Below are 7448 nucleotides of genomic sequence, written 5' to 3'. Positions count from 1 at the left end.
TTGTGCCAATCCCTTCTGGTCTGCAAAGTTTCTGTTGAGAAATCAGCTGACAGTATTATGGGAGCTCCCTTATAAGTTACCAGTTGCCTTTCTCTTGCTGCTTTTAGAATTCTCTCTTTGTTTTTAACCTTTGCCATTGTAATTATAATGTGTCTAGGTGTGCGCCTGTTTGGGTTCATCATGTTTGGGACTCTCTGTGCTTCCTGGATCTGTATGTCTATTTCCTTCACCAGGTTAGGGAAGTTTTCAGTCATTATTTTTTTCAAATAGGTTCTGTCTCTTGCTTTCTCTCTTCTCCTCCTGGTACCCCTATGATGTGAATGTTGTTACATTTGATGTTGTCCCAGAGGCCCCTTAAACTATTCTCATTTTTTTGGATTCTTTTTTCTTTTTGCTGTTCCAATTGGGTGTTTTATGCTACCTTGTCACCCAAATTGCTGATTTGATCCTCTGCTTCATCTAGTATGCTGGTGACTCCTTGTAGTGCATTCTTCATTTTTCAGTTGTTGTATTCTTCACTTCTGACTTTTTTTTAAAAAAGGTTTCTATGTCCTTTTTTGTGCTTTCTACCTCTTTGCTGAAGTTCTCACTAAATTCCTTGAGCATTCTTATAACCATTGTTTTGAACTCTGTCTCTGGTAGGTTGCTTGCCTCCATTTTGTTTAGTTCTTTTTCTGGATTTCTGTCCTGTTCTTTCATTTGGGATGCATTTCTTTGTTTCCTCATTTTGGCTGCCTCTCTGTGTTTGTTTCTATGTATTAGATAGATCTGCTATGTCTCTGTCATGCAGGGTGTCAGGTGGGGTCTCTGGTCCCACTCCCCACATAAGAACGCAGAACATGGTGAGGCCAAAAAGGAACACCCACGGAGCCATAGATAGGGGAGTCATACCACTATATTCTCACTGGCGGCTGGGGTGGAGACATAGGAAGCAGGAGCCACACTATCTGTAACCTGTCGTCTACTTCTCTCTGCCAACCAACTGCACTTGCTAGCTGCAATCCGCCATGCTACCTGCAATCTGCTCTTGCTAGCTCAGCCACCATACTCTTGGTAGCCCCCATTCTCTGCTAGCATAGCAGTTATATTAGTGGCCAGTGGCTCACTGGTCACAGCTGACGGTCAACTAGCCATAACTGATGGTCATCCAATCACAGTTGATGGCTATTTACTGCCTGAGCCAGCACCTTTCCACGTGAGGACGAGAGCCTGGAAACTGCACTCCTGGCTCTGTCCCCACAGTCTCCTACCACAAGCAGGTGGGGGGCGCGTTCCACGTAGTCACCCCTCCTACCAGTCTCAATGTAGCTTCTTTATATTTTTAGTTGTAGGACTTGTGTTAGGCTAAACTTCAGATGGTTCTCCAGGTTGATTGTTCTATAATTCAGTTGTAATTTTAATGGGTTCATGGCAGAATGCAGGCACAGTGTTTATCTACTCCACCATCTTGGATCTTTCCTCCAATATCATTCTAATTCAATCGTTCAGAGACTAGTCCAAGTTTTTTTTTTTTTTAATATAAAATGTTTTTATTCATTTATATGGTAAATACTGTTCTTTACAAAAAAATGATATGTCTTTCAATTGATCAAGCTTAGCTAGAAAATTCATGTGTCTCTTTTTTATATCGTATGTTGGCATTGTAGAGTTTGCAGTGTGCAAAAATCAATTTAATAGGCATTATTAAATAATTTCAGACATATACAGAATCTTAGATAAATGGTTAAAATTTTGGATGAACATTAAATGTGGGCACATAGATATTCCATATATACCAATGAACTTAGAAGCTGTTTTTTGCACTGATTTCTAATAACCAACTTGCTTACTGTAAATCTTTAAATACCTAATTCCAAATCTTCCAGCTCCTAGACAAGGGTTTCCTCTGTTTGAATTTTCTCCAACTAATTTTTTTCTAGCTGTTTTCCAGTTGCTGCTTGTTCTTTCAATTGTTGGATTGCTTTCAGTTTCTTCTTTAGGTTCTGATTTGTTTTTTGTTTTGTTTTTTCTCGTTTTCTTTTTTTATCTTTTTTCTCTCAGGGTCTCCAGAAGTTGACTGAGAGGTAGTATTTTCTACTGAGCTCTGTGGGGCAGGAGTAGGTGCCAAATCTGGTGGGCTTTTTTTACTTCTTGCTTCCTGCTTTGCAGCTTTCTTAGCCTCATGCTTCCTTTGTTTGGCTGTTTTTGAGCTTATCATTTCCTGGTTGTGGTTTCATATTCGGAGGTGGTTCCTCCTGATGCAATTTGGAATTGGTGACTGGTTTATTTCTTAAAGCTGGGGGTCTATAACCTGTTGCAGCTTTAGGTTCTTCACTGGGTACGTCACTTGGAACTGCTTGGTAAGTTATTGTTTTTGTTGGAAATATTCCATCTAAAAGTGGCTGCCAAGAAACCTGCCATAATTCTGCATTCGATGGCACATCATACTTGTGCAAGATAGCACAAGTAAAATGCCAAATGTTGTACCCATTATTCACACGTAACCTGGGAGCACACGTGGCTGTTAAAATATGCTCACCATCTGGGCATCAAGCAAAATATGTAGAATCAGAGGCCACTGGTTTAGAAATAAGTTTGTAATTTTTAACATCCCACACTTCCATTTGTCTCCTGAGATTTCCAAATCCAGCTAGAACTAATATATGTCCATCAGGGCTATATTAGGCTGCATTATGAGGACCAGTTCCGAAGTCAAACACAGGATCACATTTTACGTTGAACATTGTTGCTTTAGCAGGCATAAAACCATAAACAGCACAGAACTCAGTAGAACTAGAATTCCAAACTACATCATAAATGGGGTCGTGTTTTGGTAATTGCACTACAGCACTCTTTCTGTCTGTTGCAATGTAGTGCCGTGTTTGTTGCCCATAGTCGGAAGCTCCGGTCTTGTCAACATCTGTACTAGCTATTACCAACACAGCGGTAGCTTTTTTATTCCATAACATTGTAACCTTAGCTGCCTTAGAGAAACTTTTATTGGCTAGAGCTGCATGAGGTCTATCAAAGTTGGGATACTGACATACGAGTAATCCAACAGATGAAGCTGTGCCCTTACTTCCTGGAACATAGACAGCCACCTTGTATGTTGCGGTCCAGGTGATAACACAAAATCATTAATTTTTTTGCAAATGCAATGAATTTGCAATTGTATTTAAATTGTTTCCAAAGAAGTGAACTTCATTGTTAACATTTGGGGCACACATAATTTCATCTTCTGACCAGGAAGGACACAAATTTTGCACTTTTTTCTGGATGGAAGACTTTAAACATGTCCCTGTTTTCACATCATAAAGTTATAGGTTGGAAATTGTAGCTGTGCCATCTTTAGAAGTAGTATAAGGCTGCCATGTTGCCAGGACAGTGTTTGTTGGCAAGAACTCAAGGCAAACTGCCTTTGGGAGATCGTGGGAGTTAGTAGTTCCTTGTTAGTGACACTGATAATATTTATTTTTTTTCTGTTGCCCCAGGCAAACAAGGTCCCATGCTTACTAAAAGTATAGACTTTGCAATTTTTCCCACATTCCCTTGGAAACACTGTGATTTCTGTAAAATGTGGTGGTCCGTTCACAGTCCTTTTTTTTGTTTGTTTGTTTCAGGACTTTATTGGGGAACAGTGTGTACTTCCAGGACTTTTTTTCAAGTCAAGTTGTTGTCCTTTCAATCTTAGTTGTGGAGGGCGCAGCTCAGCTCCAGGTCCAGTTGCTGTTTCTAGTTGCAGGGGGCACAGCCCACCATCCCTTGCAGGAGTCGAACTGGCAACCTTGTGGTTGAGAGGACGCGCTCCAACCAACTGAGCCATCCGGGAGCTCAGCGGCAGCTCAGCTCAAGGTGCCGTGTTCAATCTTAGTTGCAGGGGGCAGAGCCCACCATCCCTTGCGGGACTTGAGGAATTGAACTGGCAACTTGTGGTTGAGAGCCCCCTGGCCCATGTGGGAATCGAACCGGCAGCCTTCGGAGTTAGGAGCATGGAGCTCCAAACGCCTGAGCCACCGGGCCGGCCCCTACACAGTCCTTTTGATCCTCGGATTGTCAGGAGCGGCATGGACGGCTCCATGTTGTCTCAGAAAGTGAGAATAGTCCAAGCTTTTGATGAACTAAATGATTGCCCATTTTTATGTAAAGTATCATAAGTTCATTTAAATAATAAGTAAGGAGTGAGTTCTTTAATACGCTCACACACTCTTAGGGAAAACTAAGGATTGAGTAAAGGAGTTGAATATGCCTCACTGGTATGTTAATAACACATTTCTATGAAAGTAACCATATTTTCCCCGAAACATATTTAGTAAGAATAGTGGCATTGTTTTACATTTTCGCAACTCTCTTTAATGTCTCTGGTACTTTTCCAAACTCAGTCCTCTCTTCTTCCTGCCACTTTCCTCCACTTGGGAACCAGTGGAACTCTTACCTCTTCCTGCTTCACCTGACAATGGAAGAGCCTTCCTCAGAATTAATTGGAGACCCTCAACCCAAACTGCTCTGCCTTTCGTTGCTGATGGCCCACACAGTTCATCTGTAGCACCTTTAATGCATTGCCAGCAATCTCTGCTCCCTGCCATGACTCAGTTTCCCTTTCCTAGATGACAAATGCTGCTGCTTTTCGGTCTTTGCAATTCAACATCAGCATTTCTCACCCTATCTCCTGTTCTCTGAATACGTTGAGTTTGGAGATTTCCAGTTCATATAAGCCATGCTCCATTCATCATTGTGTTTAAGGATGGGTCATTAGCTTTCGAAAGGGAGATTAGAAATCTTGCCTTCTTAGCCCACAGCTGCACCATCTAAGCCTAAAGATGCTGAAAAGATGGCATTCAAATCTACTAATAAAAGTGTAAATCTGAAACAAAATATGATTCAAAGGTATCTTTTCCTTGAGTTTATGATGTTAAAATTTTACCTTTTTTCTGCCTTTTTAAGTTGTGGCATCGTTTTGAGAGTATTCATTCAGAGTTTAAAAAAAAAGGAATTGAATATTTTAAATGTAGATGTGATGAGTTCATTAAAAGTCAAAAATTGATCATTACAGCTTTTCAAACCAGCAATGTAACAGCCATTGAAGTACACTGCAGGGTAAGTGAATTGCCTGGAGAAAAGCATATTAAGCCTGTACAGCTGACGTTGCCGAATGTCTGCTGGATGGAGAGTCAGCAGAAGAAATCATAGCAGTACCACTTTCTAATAATACAGTAGCTTGTCAAAGTAAAGATTTAGCTGCAAACATGAAGGCTGAGTTAATATCTTGACTACAGATTTGTCTTACAAATGGACAAATCAATAAATGTGGCTGGATTCGCTGTTTCGCTTCTATGCAACTAGTATCACACCAACTATTAATAGTAAAAGATCTTTTTTCATGTGAATGCTTGGAAGAAAACACAAGTGGTGCTAAAACAGGTAAAATACAAAATACTGAAGAATGTTATTCACTCTCATGGTTAATCCTGGAGCGACTGTTCATGTTTGTGCTGACGGTGCAAAAGCAACGGCAGGTCAAACTGCTGGTGAGTTAGTATGAGTCAAAGCAGTGACACCAAAATGCACTGAAGTCACTGTGTTCTTCACTTTCATGCATTGGCAGTTAAATAATGGCCAGATTCATTTAAGGATGTCCTTGATGAAACAGTAAAAACCATCGCCTTTTATTAAGTCTTTACCCATGAGTCCACATCTTTTTAATGTTCTGTGTGACCGAATGGGAAGTATATATACACGAAGCACATCTGCTTCAAATCACAGAATCAAAGTCTAATGGCCGTCTTGAGGAAAAGCACTTGTGTAACTGAGGTGCAAACTGAACTTCTGCTTTTTTCATGAAATGCCATATTTTTGTTTGGCAGACATGTTACTGAAAATCAGGCTGCCACTTCAAGGAAAATAACTGCAGTATCTGTTGTCAATGATAATATTCAAAAGAAAATTAGAATTTTGGAAAACTTCCATCAACCTCCATACATTTGTCCACTTCCCAAATGAGATATAACTCACAGACCATAAAATTCACTTTTTAGAGGTGTATAGTTCAGTGTTTTTATATATTCACAAAATTTGGGCAACCATCTCCATATCTATTTCCAGAACATTTCCTCACCCTACGCCCAGCAGTCATTTTCCATCCCCCTCTCCTTCCGGACTCTGGCAACCATTAATATACCTTCTATCACTATGGATTTGCCTATTCTGAACATTTCATATAAATGAAATCACACAATAGTCATGTGGTGTCTTAAAATAGTGTGTGAAATATGAAAACATTGGGAAGATCTACAAAACTCAGTGGGCCACTATTTTCCAAATGACTAAAGCATTATGTTACAAAATCATAAATGGGTAAAAGATCCATTCAAAGTGTAAGGCAGGTCAATGGCTTTTAATGTAACATTTTACAAAGTTTATTGATATGGTGTCAGATTCCACACTGCAACTAACCTTTAGAGAAATACCACTTGTTGAGTGTTGGTGTAGTGTTAAAAAAAACTCTACAATTACCTGAAAAGACTATTAAAATACTCCTCCCTTTTCCAACTACATATAAGTATGAGGCTGGATTTTTTTTTTTTTTTAAAAGAGGGCACAGCTCTCAGTGGCCCATACGGGGATCGAACCAGAAACCTTGGTGTTATTAGCACCACCCTCTAAGCAACTGAGCTAACCGGCCACCTGAAGCTGAATTTTCTTAATATATGTCAATCAAAACCACATATCACAACAGACTGAATGCAGAAGCAAATATGAGAATCCAGTTGTCTTCTATTAAGCTGGATATTAAAGAGATTTGCAAAAATGTGAAACAATGCCACTATTCTTACTACATTTTTTTGTGAAAATATGGTTATCTTCATAAAAATGTGTTATTAACATAGTAGGCTCATTATTGTTATTTTAAAATGAAGTAATTTCTCAGTGTTGCTTTCCAATAGGGTAACTATCAATCAGGTAAAACTTATAAAAACAAACTATCTTTTGGTCTTCATTGGCTTTTAGGAATATAAAGGGGACCCGAGACCCATGAGGTTGAGAACTGTAAGTCTAGCACTTGTAGTCTGTAATCTTTCATTTGACAAGTACACAAATAGTGATAGTTCTTCAATAGTTTTACTGAACCTTTCTGTATGTTTTATATTATCAATTACAGTTTCATCTAAACAGGTTGGGAGTCAGATTTCCCTTAGCTCTGTTATTGCATTGTCACTTTTAGTGCCATGCAGTAGCAGCTTACTTCTGTGTGCAGGCTACATGGGGGCAGACACTGGCATCAGCTTGCCTTGTTCTTATACAAACCCAGTTTACATTTGTTGAATGGAAAAGGACCATGGAAACAGAAAGATTCAGCAAAGTAAAAATATTATATACTATGAGTGCTCTGAAGATAGTAACTGACTAGAATGTTGTCTAAAAGGAAATAATCAACCCGAAGAGAGTCAGGACAAGTATTTTTGTCCTGAAAT

The 7448-nt window shown here is 39.4% G+C and overlaps 1 pseudogene; it reads right to left on the bottom strand.

The window, feature by feature from the left end:
* Positions 1-1838: 1838 nt before the first annotated feature.
* LOC117025855 (eukaryotic translation initiation factor 2A-like) lies at positions 1839-4203 on the bottom strand (annotated as a pseudogene).
* Between the last annotated feature and the right edge of the window lie 3245 nt (positions 4204-7448).

Source organism: Rhinolophus ferrumequinum, chromosome 8, assembly GCF_004115265.2.
Source record: "Rhinolophus ferrumequinum isolate MPI-CBG mRhiFer1 chromosome 8, mRhiFer1_v1.p, whole genome shotgun sequence".
In the NCBI taxonomy this organism is placed as follows: Eukaryota; Metazoa; Chordata; class Mammalia; order Chiroptera; family Rhinolophidae; genus Rhinolophus; species Rhinolophus ferrumequinum.
This window is presented reverse-complemented; position numbering and strand designations above follow the sequence as displayed.